The sequence below is a fragment of the Colobus angolensis genome, unplaced genomic scaffold (genome assembly GCF_000951035.1).
Source record: "Colobus angolensis palliatus isolate OR3802 unplaced genomic scaffold, Cang.pa_1.0 Scaffold147, whole genome shotgun sequence".
Taxonomy (NCBI): domain Eukaryota; kingdom Metazoa; phylum Chordata; class Mammalia; order Primates; family Cercopithecidae; genus Colobus; species Colobus angolensis.
The window spans coordinates 10,159,965-10,180,317 of NW_012114566.1; the positions used below are offsets into that span (position 1 = coordinate 10,159,965).

The 20,353-nt window shown below is 36.1% G+C and overlaps 1 pseudogene; it reads right to left on the reverse strand.

Moving 5' to 3' along the window:
• Window positions 1–19,870, reverse strand: part of LOC105507279 — a 20,918-nt pseudogene extending 1,048 nt beyond the window's left edge.
• Between the last annotated feature and the right edge of the window lie 483 nt (window positions 19,871–20,353).

Here is a 20,353-nt window from a genome sequence, read left to right on the forward strand (position 1 = left end):
CGCGCGCAGGTCGCGCAGCTCGCGCTGGAAGAACTCGCCGACTCACGACGGCTGGGCGTGGCGCTGTCTCAGCGCGGCCACTTCGGCCTCCAGCGCGCGGTTCTGCGTCTCCAGCTGATGCACCTTCTTGATGAACACGGCGAAGCGGTCGTTGAGGCCCTGCAGCTGCTGCTCCTTCTCGTTGGTGCACGCCGCCGCCTGGCTCAGGTCCAGCCCGTCGAACACCGGCGGCAGGCGATAGGCCAGGCAGAGGCCGAGCGATGAGGCCGAGGAGGGTGTTGGCCTAATTTCTGAACAAATACTGGAGCTCTTGAGTTTTAATAACATTTACAGAAGCTTCAAATTAGCCCATTTTATTCCTTATCTTTTAATAAACATTGTGTTCTACATAGAAGTTAATTTGGAGAACTCAGTTACACAGTCGCCCCCCAACCCCCAGCCCCCCCAGTGTCTGTTACATATGTTTAATAGTTTCATAGTGACTAGGACTTGTTCAAGCTTTCGTTGTGCGCAGTTCACATCCCTATTTCCATGGTACTACATATTCTTGTGTTTAATCAGTAGATTTGAAATTAGCAATGATAAAATCACAGAGTAGAAGGAACTCAAGTTGTGTTTCCTTGTCTTTACAATCATTCTTACTCTTGGGAATTTCTGTGCAAAAAAAATTTCAAACTGAGGCAAGGTGAAAACAAGTATATTTTTTGTTGAATACAATTTGTATTTCATCTATGAAATATTTTGCTCAATATGAATATCTTTGAAATTGACATTCGTTATCTTGCCAATTGTTTGCTTTAAAACTAAGAAACAAAGAAAATTTTAATTTTTATTATAGTTGAATATAATTTTGCCATAGGGAAAAAGGTGGTGTTAAAATGATCTACTCTGAGTGTCCAACACTTTAGTACACTATTAGCCAGAGACTCTAAGATGCACTCACTCATATATCTGGAGTTGGTGCTGTTGGCAGGGATGCCTGAATCTTCTCCACAAAACTGCTTCTCCTCCAGGAGGCTAGACCAGCTGCCTCACAAGTTGATCTCAGGGCAATGTTCCTAGAAGGTGAAGGTGGAAGCTGCAGGTCTTGTAAGACTTACTAGCAAAAGAAGTTGCACAATTTCTCTTTCCCGATATTCTATTGGTTAAAGCAAGTTCTCAGACTCAAAGTGTGAGAAAATAAACTTCACCTCTGGGTAGGAAGGGTTACAAGTTTTAATAATATATTTATAAAAGCTTGCCCCAGGGGTCCTTTGTAATGCAATTTTAAAACTCTCTACATAAATTGCTGGGGAAACCTAATTTATTTATGGTTACCTAGAAACTGTTAGGTTCCCAACATGCTAGGAGCTCCTGGAATTGCTGCCTTTAAGTCAGTCTGGCCATCCCATCACTCCTTTGGGTAATTACTGCTAATTACCTCTAGGTGTTAGCAATTAATATCGATTGACCCCAGCTGGGTACCCCCAGGCTTTGGCATCATACAGTCTCTTACCCTTATAGACCAGATATTTCAAAATCTGTTGCTCGCCTCTTCAAGGTCTTTTGTCATTCTTTTCAAAGCTACATTCTAAACTGAGCTAGGGCAATTAGGATCTGACTGTAAGATCTCCCATGGGGGAGGATTATTTTTTGCAGCAGTTTAGTTTGTCAGTAAGAGAATATGAACTTAGTAAGAATTTGATTTGATTGTGGACCAAATCTGACCAAAGCTAGAAGGAATGCCTTTCCTCTTCTTACAGCCTTTGATTTTGATCCATTGTATGGCACACCTACTTTTAACTTTTATTATGCTTACGTGTACAATGGACACATTTGAAGTCCTGGTAGACTTCAAACACTCTGCGAATAGGGTCGATGTTGTCATCTCCCTTGTATCTCCCACAATATCTTGGGCAGTTCCATAAACAGTGAGTGCTAATAAATATCTATTGAATAAATGAATGCATAGAAACTTTCCCTGTGTATTAGTAGTCGTAATACAACAAAGAATTTAAAAATGGGTATAACCCTTACTCCGCTACACCAGAGAGGAAGATATCAGAATTGAAGATCAGCTAACCAGGGGAAGCAATAATTAATTTGTGGACTTTGATTCTGTATTTCTATTCTCGGGGCTAATTTTTCATCTGCTTAAATGTAAGCTTCTCCATAAAAGAAAATCATTGTTCCAAGTTTCTTGAGGTGTAAAGGGAAAAACACAAAACACACATGTTCATTTCCTGAAAGTTCCAATAGAGGCACCAGCGTAGAGAAGGCTTCCTCCACCACCACCCTCCAGACCGTGACAATGCTCATCTTTGTTCTCTTAGCCTTATCGCCTTTTCATTTCCTTCAGCTGTGTATGTCTTCAAGTCTTTTGTCTGCTGCCTGGAGAATGAGTATTATGTAAAAGAATAAATGACCGCTTGAGGAAATGAAAGTGTACAATCAATCTTTTTACAAGTCTGTCTAATGGTTATTTGCAGAAGAAGTGAAAATGCTGAAACACTTTTGGTTTTTAAGAATACAGTAAGTAGAAAATATGCCTAAGGATCCAAACAAGTATTGGTCTGACCAAAGTGAGTTAATGACATAACTGTACTACTTCATTTAAAATTTTCTTTAAATGTTGCTAACTTTGTTAGTATTACTTTAATCAGTGATTCTCATATTTAGCTAACATCAGAGTTGCCTGCAGAGCTTGTGAAAATGCAAATTACTGGGCCCCACTTGCCGAATTTCTGATTCAGGCCTGGGGTGGGGCTCAAAAATGTGCATTTGAAATAAATTCCTGGGTAATACTGATGTTTCTGGTGCAGAGACCACACTTTCTCAAAGTGTGATTCTCACATCTGACTGAAACTATCTTTATTCATATATGGCTCCCCACCCACATGTTCCTAACTCTAACACCTCCTTAAAATATCTCATGAAATTCTATAGTCGTTTATAGTTGAACTCCATTTATCATTAATAAACGTACAACTAAAAATAAATAAATGTAAATCAGAAGACATTCAGTGGATAATGTCACATGATCAAAATGTAAAATTGTTTCAAACCATAGGCCTTTTTACCAAATCAATAACTCAAAATGATTTACCATGTACATTTTATATGAATCAGTCCATTTCAATAAATAGAATTAAGTTATGCTTTTCAGATAAGCAAAAATATCATATAGCATTATTGTATCTAAAGTGATTTCACCATGGGGGTAGGGGCACAGAAGGCACCAGGATCTCTGAAGAGAAAACATCTAAGTCAGTGAGATCCACCTGGTCCTGGATAACAGCCAGAGACAAAAGATGAAAGAAAATCAGAAGAAAAGAGTAAGTTGCCAGGCTAAGGCTTTTGCTCATATTGAAGAGAAATAGTCAAAACAGATGGAGTCTCCGTGATGACCTAGAAAGTCTAGCCCCCCATCTGTGGTCCTCAAACCCACATCTTTACTCCTTCTTCTTCTTCAGCTTCCAAATTAGACACACACATGTGTTCCCTCCAGTAGGCCTTCCTAGGTTGAATTCCCTCTTTCTCTCACAATGCACACAGGCTTTTAACAAATGTTTATTGAATGACTAAATGAATGAATGAGAAGGCAGTAGAAATAAAGAAAAAGTTATAAACTTAGAAGAGGAGGGGAAACGGATGTTTGCTCTGGAGTGGAGCAGGGATGTTTTGGCTGAGGATGTTCTTCATGTGTATAGAGTCAGAGGGAGGTGACCCGCAGGCAGGGCTGCCATGCAGAGCTGTGTACAGGGTATCACTAGAAAGCTCAATCTAGATTACAATGTCAATGCTAAGCCCAAAAGTTGTGGGGAGCACCACCTGCCTCATTGAATGCAGAGGTCTACAGAGGAACCCTATAGTGTGGGAAATGAGGACGTTGGGTAAAATAAATTCTAATTGGTTCTAACTTGTGTGATATACAGATTTAACCTCTCCCAACCACCATTTATTCATCTGTTGTGAGTGCTAAATAAGACTGCTCCTGCTTTCTGCAAAATGCCTACAATACATCTTTCTCAACTAGTTTGACCTCTTCTCTCCATATCTTGACCTGCTTCTCATTTCAGTCAACTATGGGAATAGAAACTCCAGTTTGTTATTTCTAGTCGTGGAACTGGCCCCTGCTCAACTAATCCAGTGTCTCCCAAACTCTCTCCTGCTATGACACATTTGATAAGTTAGGCTTCTTGTATCACAAAGAAACATCTAAGGTCATAGTATGCTGGTAAATATTGAACAACTAGCTCCCTGGAGGGAAAAAAAAAAAAAAAACCCTGATTTGTCCTATTCACCAATATCTATGGTGTAAATGCTCCCACTGTGCCAATTTGAAGTTACCAAAACAAAATCACAGAACAGAGTTCAAAAGAAAACTATAATCAGCTCGGTGAGCCTTTCAAAACTGGCTCCAGCACAGCAGTACAAGATGATTTAGGGGCATCCACCACTCCCACCATTCACTTCTTTCTTGTTCCCTGTTCTTTCTGTCTTTTCTTCATTTCTATGATTGTCTGCCACAACTTCTGTTCCTTTCCCCATGTGTCTGTCAATTCTTGGGACTATTGACTACTCACTCAGAAACCCCACCAACTTTTCTAAGCCCTGCTCAAGTCCCAAGTCATAAAACTGTGATCTCTACAAATAATACACACCACCAAGATAGTACTGAACTATTACTACTGAATGAATTAAGAGTTGATTCTGTGGCCTCATGTAAAACTTGCTAGATATTAAAACCAAAGAATCTCGGGCCATTAAGTTGGTATGTAGAATGAGCCAATAATTGCCACTCAGTATCTCTTAATTGCACAAAGGTATTGTAAAATTTTCCTGATAAAGTAGGAGAAAGCAGTAATGGTACAGCAAAGAGACCTGGGATGAAATTAGCTCCTCAAGCCCCAGGCTGGGATTAAATTTTCAATGTAAAAATTTTTATGAATATTCCATCCCTTTAAACTCTAAATGACGTAGAAGTGTCTCCTGTAGATAGGATTATTTCCAGGACCGATATTGGGCCATACCATATTCTAAAGGATTATTCCTCCCACCAAATATAACCTCTTCTCAGCACTCCTCCAAAAGTCTTTGTAATTGGATCCATTACACAGAATGATCTACCTCTACCCTGCTCCAGCCACCCCTGTTGAAAAGAAGAGTAGAATACATAAGCCTATCAAGTTAAATGAGTCTTTGCCAAAGTGTGGGCAGCAGGGGCCTCTGAGAGTCACACTACATAAAGGGCATTGTGGGATAGGTTCAGATTCAAGGCCTCCTTTCAACTACTTAAGAATTGATAATAAAGTACATTCAAGAGAGAACAGAGTGCTCCATAGCTTCAGACCAGTAAGAATGCTCTTTGGAGAAGATTGTTGAGATGCATTTATAAGTTTTCTGCCTGCTTTCAGAGACGGGGAAATATGCTTAATATGGCGCTCATCTTTCACTTAGATATGAATTGTATAATTCAATCTCTGGAGTCTAATACAGAACAATTGTTTCATATTAGTGCAGCTACATTATATGCTGTATGCTTTAAATGTTCACCACTCTCTTTGGGTGCTCTCAGCTCCTAATAAGAATGCTTTGAAGAGGCAATGTTCCAAGAACAACCTTGGATTTAGACTTCGGGATGAGTAGTAAATCAAGGTGTAGAGCCATGTTTTCAAAAAGCCACTAAAATCTAAGGAAGGCCACATAAGATGCTGTGTTTCAAAATAGTTTTGCTTTGTGTAACATATGTTCCCCCTTGTCCTTACTCTATTTCCATTATTGAATTTTTTTTTTATTTAATTGGAATTATCCTATAGACTTACTACTTAATTTTTAAAATGGTAAATAAGATGATTACTTTGCAGGTGCTGCCTGCTTTAAAAATATATGCAGTAAAGTATAATCTTACAGAACAATTAGAAAGTAATTATTTGCATTAGAGAAAGAACCATTCCTTAACAAAGAGTTTCATTCATTTAAAAAAAAATACTGTATTTTGACAGTGTAGTTCAACTGTTACTGATTTACAACAATTGAAGAGAAGAAAAGAATCCAGGGAAGTAAAACTAAAAAAACACATAAAAGTTAAATGAAGGATTTGGGGCTGGGGATAATAAATGCCACTAACAACTGACTCAAATACCAATAATGACATTACTGCCAAAAGTTTATCTATTGCTTACCTACAGCTTTTAGCCAGAGTCACTGATGCTTGTTCCTGAGACTGGATTAAAGTATATCAAGAAGATCAGTTGACCTGCCAGTGAGGAATGGAAAAAGTTTTCTAGTCTTAGGCAAATGCACAGATTTTTTGAGTAATACCTGACCCTCTTGGCTGGGATTTTGATATTCTGTCCAGATCCAATTCCAGTAACTTCAGACAGTGGTCAAGAAACAATCTTGAAAAGACTAACTGGGTCCAACTGTAGCCTCTCCATTCTCCTAAATTCTAGACTCCTGTTGCCATGCCCCACCTGGCACACAGGATCTACCTTTCTAAGAATGAGAGAAAAAACAAAAATGAAAACAGACAAAAGTAATAATGACTCCTTGAGAGGAGCCCCCCCCCCCACCCGCTGCATGTGCCATTCACTTGTTCTCTTACGTTACTCACCCAACATCTCCACAGGCACGTTGAAGGTAGAAAACTGCCTAACAGACCTCTTCATTCTCCAACTTTCTTGCTTTCATCATTCAATGATCTTTTAAAGTCCATGGAGCCCACAACCAAAGAAGCAGTAAGTGATGGGTTTTGAGTGGACAAGTTTCAAGACAGTGTGTTTCATAATACTGAACATCAAGACATTAACCACAACAACGTAATGAGAAGCAATAGCAAAAAGAGTTCTATGAGTGTCTAATACTCCTCTATCTATAGGACTCAAAAAGTAGCATGGACCTCAATGTACAAAAGAAACAGGAGTTCTCTTCACTTTAAGGAAAAAAAAGAGAACCCAGCGACAGAGTGAAGACTGTATCTTTAGTCCCAGCTCTCCTCTGAAATTTATTACCTCTCAGTGTTAATTCGGGAGAGGAAAGTGATGTATACAAGAAAATGTCCAAACTTGAGAAGTTATCTTATACCTAGAGAGGCACTGGGGTATGGAAGAAAGAGGATTGGCCTAAGAGGCAAAAGAACTACGCTCTGTCATTGGCCCTATGACTTCTATAAACTATGTAAATGGCCAAGTGTTTGTTTCCTCATCTGTACACTAGGAATAATAATAAATGCTCCTACCTCCAGGGGGTTCCCATGAGGGCCAAGTGAGAAAATGAATGGGAACACTTTGTCTGACAGAGCCCTAGTGAGAGAAGCCACCACTGCATAAACCCTGCTTAATTTCATCCCTTATGTCATATTCTTTGATCTCACTAGAAACTTTCCATTTCAGTCCAACTTTGTTATTTGTTTAAACTACTAGCCAAAACATCACTTTTACCCCTTCCAGAGGTTGCCCAAAGCATAAGGAGAAAAATCAGACCTATCAGCTAAGCTGCAATGTCTCCAAAGACATGATGAAATGCTGGGGCATGAGGTAAGGCTAACACCATCCTAAAAATGGACCAGAGATGAGATAATACATGCAAAAGAGCACTGAAACCATAAAGCACTAAACCGCTGTGTGTTGTTACTGTTAATGAGGGGGGGTTGGGTTTGCATGACAGTATTTCGTGGCTGGGCCCAAGGTCGCACAATCAGACCTCAGACATTGCATAGACAGTTGCTGTTCTGACTGAAGAACCAATGCCCTCGTCATCCTTGTCTCAGTATAGACCCTGAACATTACTCATGCTGCTTCATTATTCTTGTTTTAAGGCTTTTGTTGATTTCTCAATAGAGTTTAAATGAGGTTTTCTTTCACACCTACTTAGAAACACTGGAAAACAACATACCCACACCCTTGATGTGTGTCATTTTGTGTATGAGATGTCTTTAAAATCCTTGGGCTTAACTGAACTAAATTTCGAAGACTTACTTGCAAATTGGAGATCAACTCCCTCTTGAGAGAAAATAAAAGGAAGATACATAGCTTGGTTATCGTGGCTGTTGGACAAGATGCTAAAGCAACCACAGCCACCAAGCTAGTGGGTACTGGTGTACTCTCTGTACTTTTTAAATGAGATGGTTTTAAAATGCACCACAGCATTGACCTTCTAAACAAAAGTCATTGCCTCTAACTTCAGTTTCTTTTTCCTGGCATCTTCTTATTTTCTATCCCAGAAATAACAGAACCTTAACATACTTCTCCAATCTTCCCCCCAAAACCCCTTACACTTGCCAAACCAATACCCCTGAACCAGAGTTCTTAACCGTAGACTAAAGATTTAAGAATATACAAATTCAAGGGAAGCTGAGGCGGGCGGATCATGAGATCAGGAGATCAAGATCATCCTGCCTAACACGGCGAAACCCGGTCTCTACTAAAAATGCAAAAAATTAGCCAGGCGTGGTGGCAGGTGCCTGTAGTCCCAGCTACTAGAGAGGCTGAGGCAGGAGAATGGTATGAACCTGGGAGGAGGAGCTTGCAGTGAGCTGAGATCGTGCCACTGCACTCCAGCCTGGGCGACAGAGTGAGACTCCATCTCAAAAAACAAAAAACAAACAAACAAAAAACAACACAAACAGACAAATATATATATATATATATATATACAAATTCAAAACAAACTACTTTAGGTGAATAAAGCACTAAGATCTTAACAACTCATCCCATTATTTGTCTTCATTTATACTAAAAGCACAAAAACAGTCAGAATGTTTGTTTATTTATAAAGATGACAACCACCAGTTCCAATGGGTCTCTGTAACAAATGTGTTGCTCAGCATTGAGTGTCAGACCTGAGTAATAAAGGCCTAAGCTCAAAGCATCATGGAATTTGAAGAGACCTTAAAGGTCATATCATCCAATCTCAACAGTTTACGGATAAAGAAGCTGAGATCCAGGGGAGGGAATCCCTTGCCTGGGTCCACATTGCTGGTTAATAGTCTCATCTTTCTGGTCCACCACTCCGCATTACACCATGCTGAAGGTTCCCCTTGACCCTCTAAAAACAAGCCTTATTCCCAGATCCAGGACAATAACATCTTTGCTCCACATATTGAAATCATTAATATAAATTTTAAAATAGGTTATCCTATTCATCTATCCTTATATATAGGTCTTTGGAACACGCTGCCATCAAAACGTCAAGGATTTGTGGATAGAAGATAGCACAAGGTCATGTGAAATTAAAATATATATATTTATTTTAATTATGAAAATTATTTGTAATTAATATTAGGCAAATAGCAAAACGCAGTAAAGTACCAAGGATTTGGAGAGGGGATCATTACTCCCCCACTGTTAAGTCACAGCATGGTAAATAGGCTATTCGGAAACGAAAATGCTCATAAATATATATATGCCATCCTGAGTACCCCTTCATTTCAATAACACTAATTGCCCTTTTTTTCCTTGCTGCTCCTAGCCATATTTCTTGGAAAACAACAGCTGTGTTTATTCAAATAGCAGCATACTGATGACTTGATGATAGGGTAATCTGCTGGAATTCCAAGTGTGACAGTCCCAGAGATAACTTCTCGGCACACCAGAAAAGTATCCTTTGCATAGTACAAAGCTTTGGAAAGGAATCCCCACTTTGTTAGCACGTGGGATTGGGTGTTCTTTATTTCAACTGGTTGCGACATTGAATTTCTTCCAACAAGTATCATATTTTCTGGTTCTTGCAGAATAATCTTCCCATACATCATTGTCACAAAGTAAATCGGCAATATGAACATTTTCACTCCAATGGCTTCTAAGCAAAGGGATTAAACAGTGCTTTGAATTACAATAAAAACAGCCACAAGATTCTGTTAAAAATCAGAGCAATAAATTCCAATTGTTGGTATTTTCTCTGAATCAATGGACACTAGAGGGGATAATACAGCTTAAGAAGCCATTTACTAGAAAAACAAAACAATACAAACAAACAAATGATACCCAAATATCCCTGGAAATGTAATTAATTAAAGAAGATAAATTTCCAAGGGTATCAAGGGTTAAATTTCTACAAGAAGTTGTCATCTTTCTTGATGATGACCACTCAGGACATATTTCTACTGAATATAAGATTTATAAAGAGTATTTAGATATAAAATAAGTTCAAAAAAGCTGATCAATATTTTAAAGTAATAAAGTAGTTGGTCTCTTTTAATAATAATCTTTATAACTTAGGAATTTTTATTTTTTTATTTTATTTTATTTTTTGAGACAGAGTCTTGCTCTGTCGCCCAGGCTGGAGTGCAGTGGCCGGATCTCAGCTCACTGCAAGCTCCGCCTCCCGGGTTTACGCCATTCTCCTGCCTCAGCCTCCCCAGTAGCTGGGACTATAGGCGCCCGCCACCTCGCCCGGCTAGTTTTTTGGACATTTTTAAATTTTATTATTGAGTCTTGATGTTTATCAAGAACTTAATTCTTTTCTTCAGGAGGCATTGTCAAATCAACTTAAAAGGACAGATTTGTATTGCCAATTACCTTAAAAATAACAATAACAAGTACATATATAAAGCAGTATGTTTCAGGTACTCTTTCATGTTCTTGAATACATTAGCTCTTTAAATGAAGAGATCCTTTTTTTCAGATGGAAAACCTGAAGCACAGAAACCCTGTCACTTGTCCAAGCTCACCCAGCTAGTAAGCAATGGTCAAGATCCCAGCCCACACTTCTAATTCTACAGTTCATGTTCTCCACTTGGACACTATACTTCTTTCAAACTAAGTATAACATGCAAGAAAAAAATCATACATGTCTTAAAAGCAAAATTTTATAGATATTAATAATTCCTTCATATTAAAGGGCATTTATACGATATTTCACGCACAAAAAAAAGGAGCCTATGGAAGGAGACTAGACTTACAAGTCCTGCTAAGGCAGAAAATTTTTAATGCACATATACACCTGGTGCACGAGACTGAAAAACAATTAAGGAAGCTCATGTCCTCAATATATTAAGAAATTTGGACATTTTCCAAAAAGACTATTCTCTGTGTTTCCTGGAGAGAGGAAAGGGAAATAGGTTTCTAAAAAAGTCTGTTCAGGTTGGGTGAGACTTTAGAAGAGCTTTCTGTCTGCCAAACTGAGTTACCAAAAGGATTTATAAAAATTGTTCTTCTAGAAGTTATGTTTGTATTTTGTTTCATCTGATGTTGGTTTTTAATACAGTAGAATGCTACAGACCTAGAATGGTTGGTGAATTCCTAAAGAGAGACTAATTAATGGTCTCTATCATTTCATGAAGGCAATTCTGTCTTTTGAATAGGATAAGGCCTTAATTCAGCAGATAACAAAGTCACACTCAGTTTCTTTACTCACTTAGGATAGTTTTTGGAATATTTCCAATGCCACTAAAAAAGTTCCAAACCTCCCTATGTACCATCTTCCCCTTTCCTGCATGGATTATATCTTCACTGTAGATTTCAGGTGTAAGTTTCCAAAACGAGAATGGCAATTTCAGACTAAAATGGCTAACACACATGACAGAACCTCTCCTAAATTTTCATGAAAATTGCTAAGTGTCTACATGTGTGTTTCTATATCAATATGTATATAAACGTATGTGCATGTCCATGGGTATCTGTGTGTTTGTCAGAGATTTTGTGTGTGTCAAATGAAAATGAAGGTAGGCATAGGGAAAAAAGTAGAAATTTAGTTTCAAAATTTACAGAGGATCCCAAGGGGAAAAAACAGGAAAAAAAAGAATTGGAGCAATAAGTAAAGATATAACTAAAGAAAACATTCCAGGCTTTTAAAAATGTCCTAAATACATGCATATAAATAATTCAATATGTTCCAGAAAAAAAAAAGTAAAAAAAATCTATATCTAGAAGAATCCTTGGACAGTGTTTTTCAAGAATAAATAAATTTCTTATAAACATTTAGAAAAAATGTATTCTACACTTAAAGGAACAAAATTAAAGTTAGCCTCAGACTTCTACTTTGTAAATTAAATTGCAGAAGACAAGGAAGATGCATACAGAATTTTGAAAGTAAATTTAATATCTAGAGTAATCTATTTGAAATGCATAATTAATCATATCTCCATGTTAAAACTTCTCAAGGATTTTCATTGCCCTTATAACAATGTACCAAATCCCAACAGTGATTCACATGGCCATCCACCATCCACAATTGAGTTTTTATCCACTCTTTATAGGATTTATATGTCCCACTCCTCTTCACTTTCAGTGTTTTAAGTATACTGGTCCTCTTTCAGCCTCTCAAACTTACCATCTGCTCCTACCTCAATGCGTCATTCATGGAGTTTCTGTTACTCAGAATATTCTTCCTCCTACTCTGCATTTCTGCTAAAATTTCAGGTCTCAGTCTAATGCAATTTTTTAAAGTGAAAACGTTCTCTGATCCTCAAACTAGGTTGTTATGTTGTTCCTTCTGAATTACATACCCATATAATCACCCTTATCTCTCCTTTTTGTCTTCATATCCTTTATGTTTTAAATATCTGCTACCTAGTAAACTATAAGCTCCAAGAGGGCATGGGCCATATCTGTCCTATTAACCCTTATAAGTCTAATATTTAACATTGTGCCAGGTACATAGAGGATGTTCAATAAATAATTGTTATAGGAATGCATATATTAATGAATGAAACACACAAATATTCTTAAATGTTCAAGAGCTTGGAAAATATATTACCTATATGCCATTCTTTAAGAGTATGTGTGTATATGGGTGTGTATTTCAGTCACTCAAAATATTAATCAAATTAAGAACTCAAAAATGAAAACAATGTACTATAAAATGACCAGTGGTGAGGACTGAGATCAGTGAAATATGCATTTGCCTACAAAAGTATTGAAAACATATCACATTAAAGGCAAATAAATAAAATCCAATTTGAAGTTAGCTAAAAATTATCTGTAATATCTATTAGTTATGGCATTATAGCTGATTTTTATTTTTTCACAGGTTCTTTTATATTTACCAACTAGTCTATAAAAATATTATATTTTTATAATTAAAGAATTACATATTTTTCTATAGAAGAACATACAGTGAAAATTGGGGACTAAGCACAGTTTCTCATACCTGTAATCCCAGCACTTTGGGAGGCGGAGATGGGAGGATTGCTTGAGCCCAGGAGTTACAGACCAGCCTGATCAACATAGTGAGACCCTTTCTCTATGCAATTTAAGTAAAATAAATTTTTTAAATAAAAAGAAATTAGCAAAAAAGAAAACTGGAGGGAAGGGAAGACTGTAAATAAAATGTTCACTGCATTGTCTTTGTCAGGGATAGGTTTAAGGACATGGCCCTTTGACCCAATTTTGACCAATAGAATACAAATAAAAATCTGCTGAGAGGGAGCATTTCTGGAAAATATTTTCCTTCCTGATGAAAATGGGGGGGGGAATGGGAAAAATATTATCTTTCTTTCTTTTTCAGTTCTAGATATAGCTATGTTACAAAATTATTCCACTACAAAACATCTGAAGATTGTTCATCTACTGTACTGCCAGAAAAAAAAAAAAAAAAGGAAAGAAAAAACCCTCTATTCTCTCTCATTATAAAGATTTATTTTTATAACATTATTTGGGTTTTTTTAAGATGATTTAAGTTTTTGTTTTAGATTGCAGATTTGTTACATGGGTATATTCTATAACACTGAGGCTTGGGATATGACTGGTCCTGTCACCAGGTAGTAAGCATAGTACTCACTAAGTAGTTTTTCAGCCCTTGTTCCTCTCCCTCCCTCTCCATTCTGGTAGTCCTCAGTATTTATTGTTCTTATCTTTATATCAATGTGTACCCAATGTTTGGCTCCTGCTTATAAGTGAGAATAGGCAGTATTCGGGTTTCTATTTCTCTGTTAATTTGCTTAGTATAATGACCTCCAGGTGCATCCATGTTACTGCAAAGGACATAATTTCATGTTTTGTGGCTGCATAGTATTCCATGACATACACACATACATATATATATACACACACACACACACTATTTGCTTTATCCAATCCTTCACTTACGGGCATCTAGATTGATTCCATATATTTGCTATTGTGAATAGTGCTGTGATGAACATACAACTTTATGTGTCTTTTTGGTAGAACAATTTATTTTCCTTTGGGTAATATACTAAGTAATGAGGTTGCTAGATTGAATGGTAGTTCTGTTTTAAGTTATTTGAGAAATCTCCAACTTGCTTTCCACATTGGCTGAACTAATTTCTATTCCCACCAACGGTGTATAAGCATTTAAGATTTGGGAATTTAAAATCTTATTTTCAATCTACTCTTGTCTTGCCTTAACTTTTAGAAGATGCTCTTTAGTATGATGATGCCTACTGTTCTTTACACCTGAAAGGATTTAACCTGTTTTTATCCTGTGAGTTTTAGTTTTTCAAGCCCAATTCAGATATAATCTTCACTATAAATTATCTTTAACATTTTGAGAAGTAAATTCTTTTGGATTTATTTTTTGTTAATCAGCCAACTAATTTCATTAGAAAACTATTGTAAAGTATTAGGGAACAGGTAATCCTATGTGCAATAAATATGCAAGAGATACAACTAGAAAACATATATAGATTCTGAGAATATGGAATAAAAATACATTATTTTATTCCTCTCACTGAGTACAACTAAAAGTTCTGGATATTATATGTAAGACAAACATTAGTGAACTCAAAAATGGAAAAAAGAAGGCACACTGAAGAGGACTCAAGAAACAACGTGGTAATAAGTTCCCTGGGTTTTCTTTATGCCTCTATATTCCAGTGTCCTAAGAAACTGACAACCTCAAAGAAACAATAGCTGAAATTTTCCCAAATTTTTCAAGAGAGATAGCCTAAAGATTAAGAAGCTAAGCAAACCCTAAGCAGGAGAAATACTATGAAATCATACTACAAAACATCATAGTCAAAATTCTATAAACAAATTAAATCCTAAAAGTAATGAAATAGAGACAAAAGCGTACCTATACTAAAAAATAATAAATCAGACATGGTGGGTTTCTTATCAAAAACTATGAAGGCCAGAAGGAAGTGGCACAGTTTTTCGAATACTGAAAGAAAACAACTATCTACCAAGAATAATGTACACGGAGAAAATATGCTTCAGCAATAAAGGGGAACTCAAGACATTCTCAGATGAAGTAAGACTAAGAGAACCGTCTTCAGCAGACCTACCCTAAAAGAATGGCTAAAGAAAATTCTCTTAACAGAAAACAAATGATAAAAGTAGGATCCTTGAAACAACAAGAAGGAAGAACTTTGTAAATAAAAATATGGATAAATGCAATACAGTTTCCTTTTCTAAATTTTCCCAAATCATGTTTGACAATCGAAGCACTGTCTGATATGGTTCTAAATGTATGTCAATGAAATATTTAAAACAATGCTGATGGAAGAAATCAATGATCTAAAGAACTGGAGAGATATAGTTTAAGGATCAAAAGACATTACATAGTAAAAAATTAGGTTTCCACAAGTTTATATGCAAGTGTAATGCAATTCCTATTAAAAGCCTCGCTACTCATTTTTCGTAGATATAGATATAGACAAGATTATTCAAAAAATAATATGAAAAGGCAAAAGAAGTGGAATAGTTAAAAACAAATTGCAAAAGAAAAATAATATAAGAGTAACGAGTCTACCTGATTTTAAGACTTTTTGTCTGGCTGCAGTAGTCAAGACTGTGTGATAATAATGGAGCAATCCACACATAGATCAACAGAACAGAAGAGAGAAACCATAAAGAGATCAACACAAATATGTCCAACTGAATTTTGACAAAGAAGCAAAAACCAATAGAGTCTTTTCAACAAAAGGTGCCAGAACAACTGGACATTCATAGGCAAAAATAATAGTAATCTTGTTACAAACCTTACACCTTTCACTTACACAAATTCGTGTAACCTGACACCTTACACAGATTAACTCAAAATGCATCATAGACTTAAAGGTAAATTGTACAAGTATAAAATTTGGGGGAAAAAAATTACAGGAGAAAATGTTAGGGCTCCAGATCTCGGCAAAGTGTTTTTAGACTTGACAATGAGGTGTATTTATAAAGGGAAATATTAATAAATTAGACCATCAAAATTAAAAACTTTTGCTCTGAGAAAAAAATTATATTAAGAGAGTGAAAAGACAAGTTACATACTGGAAGAAGGTATTTGTAAACCACATATCTGACAAAGAACTAGTATCTATAATATATAAAGAACTATCAAAGCTCAATAGTAAAAAAAGCTAAATCAAACAATGCAACTAGAAAATAGGCAAAAATGAGTGCACAAATAGTTCATCAAAGAAAGTAAATAGATAGCAAATAAGCATAAGAAATTAGGTCCAATATAATTAGCCATGGGGACATGCAAATTAAAACAACAATAAGACATTATTACATGCCTATCAGAGTGGCTGACATTGAAACAGAAAGTGATAGCAGTAAATACCGTCAAGGATAATGAGATACTTGATCACTCATGCTGCTGGTAGAGTTATGAAATAGTGTAGTCACTCTACAAAACAATTTGGCAGTTTCTTTAAAAAACTAAACATGCAACTATTATACAACCCAGCAATTTCAGCCACATGCATTTATAACAGAGAAATGAAAACTTATGCTCATCCAAAACCTTTATACAAGTGTTCATAGTAGCTTGTTTGTAATAGCCAAAACTTGAAAACAACTCAGATGTCCTTTCACTGGGTGCATAATAATTAAACGAACTGATGCACACCTATCATAGACTGCTATTAAGCAATAAAAAGGAACAAATTATTGATAAGCACAATGACCTGTAGGAATCTCCAGAGAATTGTCCTGAGTAAAAAAGCCAATCCTGGACATAGAAAATGTGGTACATTTATACCACAGACATATGCAGACATTAAAAAGAATGAAACTGTGTCCTTTGCAGCAACACAGATGGAGCTGGAGGCCATAATCGTAGGTGAACTAATTCAGAAACATAAAATCAAATGTCACATGTTCTCACTTATAAGTGGGAGCTAAACAATGGGTATGCATGAACATAAAGATAAAAATAATAGACACTGGGGCCTCCAAAATGGGAGATGGTGGAAAGGGGATAAAAGTTAAAAACTTATCTATTGGGTACAATGTTCAATATTGGAGTGATGAATATACTAGAAGCCCAGTCTCCACCAGTATGCAATACACCCACTGATATGATTTGGCTGTGTCCCCACCAAATCTCATCTTCAATTGTAATCCCCATAATCCCCACCTGCCTAAGGTGAGACCTGGTGGGAGGTGATTGGATCATGAGGGTGGTTTTCCACCATGCTGTTCTCGTGATAGTGAATTCTTATGAGATCTGTTGGGGCTCTTCACCCTTCACTCCTTACTCTTCTCTCTCCTGCAGCCATGTGAAGAAGGTCCTTACTCTCCTTTCACCTTCTACATTGATCATAAGTTTCCTGAGGCCTCCCCAGCCATGTGGAAATGTGAGTCAATTAAACCTCTTTCCTTTATAAATTACCCAGTCTTGGGCAGTTCTTTATAGCAGTGTGCAAACAAACTAATACACCCATGTAACAACACAAAAAAACAGAAATAAAATGGGTATTTTAAAATAATTTTAAAAAGAAAAAGTCAGTATCCAAAGTTTATATACTCTATGACACCAGTTATAAAACATTCTTAAAATGACAAAGTTATAGAAATGGAGAACAGATTAGTTGTTATTAGGGATTAAGAAGGGAGTGGGGGCAAGAGGGAAGTGGGGACAGGTGGGAAGTGGGTACAGCCATAAAAGTGCAACACAAGGAATCTTTGTGGTACTGGAGATGTTCTTTATTTTGGCTGTAACAATGCCAATATACTGGTTTTCATATTGCAGTATAGTTTTGCAAAATGTTAACATTAGAGAAACCAAAAAATGAGTGCATGGATTCATTGCATGTAAACGTACAAGTATTTCAAAATAAAAAGTTTACTTAAAAATACATATATGTAAAACTTTCCATAATAAACCCTGATAACAATCTCTAACAAAAAGCAATGAATAAGAAAATTGTAAACCCATCTTGTTCATGAATATAGATACAAAATCCTAGGTTAAAATACCATCAAATCTAATTCAAAAGAACATTAAGGTAATGCTTTCTCATCTTAGCAAAGGATTTATTTTGTGACTATGAAGAGTTCGATATTAGGATATTTAGTAAGAAGGATCATAATATTAATAAGCTTTAAAATGTTATTATCCCAGCAGTTTCCAAATAGGCATTCAACAAAATCCAATGTCTATTACTTTTAAAAAAAGAAAAGAAAAGGTATGGCAAAGACTGTTACTGTTCATCAAACATTTATGTGCTCCATAATCTTTCAGTCCCTTGAATCTAAGTGGTCTAGGCATATGACTAATTCTTACCAATTAAACATTGGAAGAAAGAAGAACAGGTATGCTCTCTCCACATGCAATCTCATGCAGATGGTTGAAAAAAAGAAAGAGCTGGTGGAGTTAGAATTTGGAAGCAGGCTGGGCCCCTGGTATACTATTTGGGAATAGAAACACATAAGAGTTTCTATTATCTACTATGACATGAGCAAGGGATAAACCTTTGTTATATTAAACTATAGAGATTTCAGTGCTTTTTCTATTGCAGCATAGCCTTGTGTTACCCCCAACTAAAACAACTGATACAACTCTTCTGAATCAAAAGATAGAATCACATTTAATATTTTCCAAACCAAAATTCCATTGAACAATCACTCTGTGATCTTTGGAAAAGTGGCGCCTTGCATACCTGAGCTCTCTTTTAATAATTTTCAACACATATTTGCATACTAAAGGCTCTGAGAAGTCCTGTAGAAAAATTTGTATCTTTGTTGAATTCAATATTTCACAAACTTATTTCACAATTTAATCTTTTAAATAGTGAAACATCTATTGACCAGTGAATCTGTATTCTATAGAGCAAATTGAAGAAAATAAGGCACTTGTGCTCATTTTGACAGCATATATACTAAAATTGGAATGACACAGAGAAGATTCACATGTCCCCTACGCAAGGTTGATATACAAATTTGTGAAGCATTCCATACTTTTTAAATAAGAAAAAAAAGAAAAAGTATTTTTTAAAATAGAGAAAATACAGCACTAGAAGCATTTTTATGAGATTCAAAAAACTGACCAAAATAGCCAGTTTTTGCTGACTAAAGTTTATATTCAAAGACTTTTATCATAGCTTTATTTATAGTATAAAACAAACATTAGATAAATGCATATCTCTAGGTAGAGATATATTTAAGCAATAAATATAAAATGAATTAATAGTGTTTTAAAATAGCATTGAATTCCTGAAAAATTCATGTATTGGTGGATTAAGAAAGTGGGATATAAAATTATACTTATAGTATAGGGGAGGTCAATATACACATATACTCACACCCAGACAAAGAAATACACCAAAATATTAATAGTAGTTATCTCTGGAGGCTGGAATCAGAGGTAATATTTCATTTTTTTCTTCATACTTTTTAATCAGAAATATTAAACATTATTTTTAAAAGAAATATAGAAAAAGAACAGCTTCTTACAAAACGTCTGCTTTGTCTTTCAGCTAGCACCTTATAATTAAAATGCTTATTGAGGAGTAATAATCTCTTTCAGCATGAAACATCTCATATTCATGCAAAAAATAATCTTAATACTTACTATTTTTAATAAGGAAAATGTGCTCAAGTTGAACAGTTTTTATCAAATACTTGATGTGAGTATGTAAAGGAGAACTTGACTTCGTAAAAACTGTACTATACGACAACATGTTACAATCACTGATAAGATTTGGAGAGGAAAAGAGAGTCTGGGGGCTGGCCGCCAGAAGAGTAGCCTGAAGCTCCAGCGAGTTCATCCCTAGAGTGTGGTCTAAAGGCAGGTGGCAATGTGGTCCGATAGAGTCCCACCAACACCACCACCATCAATAACACACACGTGGACACATGCACACACACCTTCACACTTCACAATGCAAGTTTCTTAAAAGGCCTTTTTCTTTTTTTGTTCTGCGCCTTCCTTAAAAATTGCAGCTGCCCATTTCCTCCTTCCAGGATTTTCTCTATCTAAAATTCCTCTGTTAAAATAAATATCTGAGAGAGCTTTTACTGCATCATTTCCAAGAGAAATTTATGGCCAGTGGTAGAATCACTAGGATTTAACTCACTGACTATTTTATCATCTTCATTGTATAAAAGTGGTTGCCTCATGGGCTACAATGATGAATAAATGACATTAATTAAATGTGCTATATAATTGTTCATCATTGTTAAAGTTTTTGCAACTATTTTGATTCTGTGTGATCTATTATCACTGAAAAAGCACTATTCTGTTGTGTCTA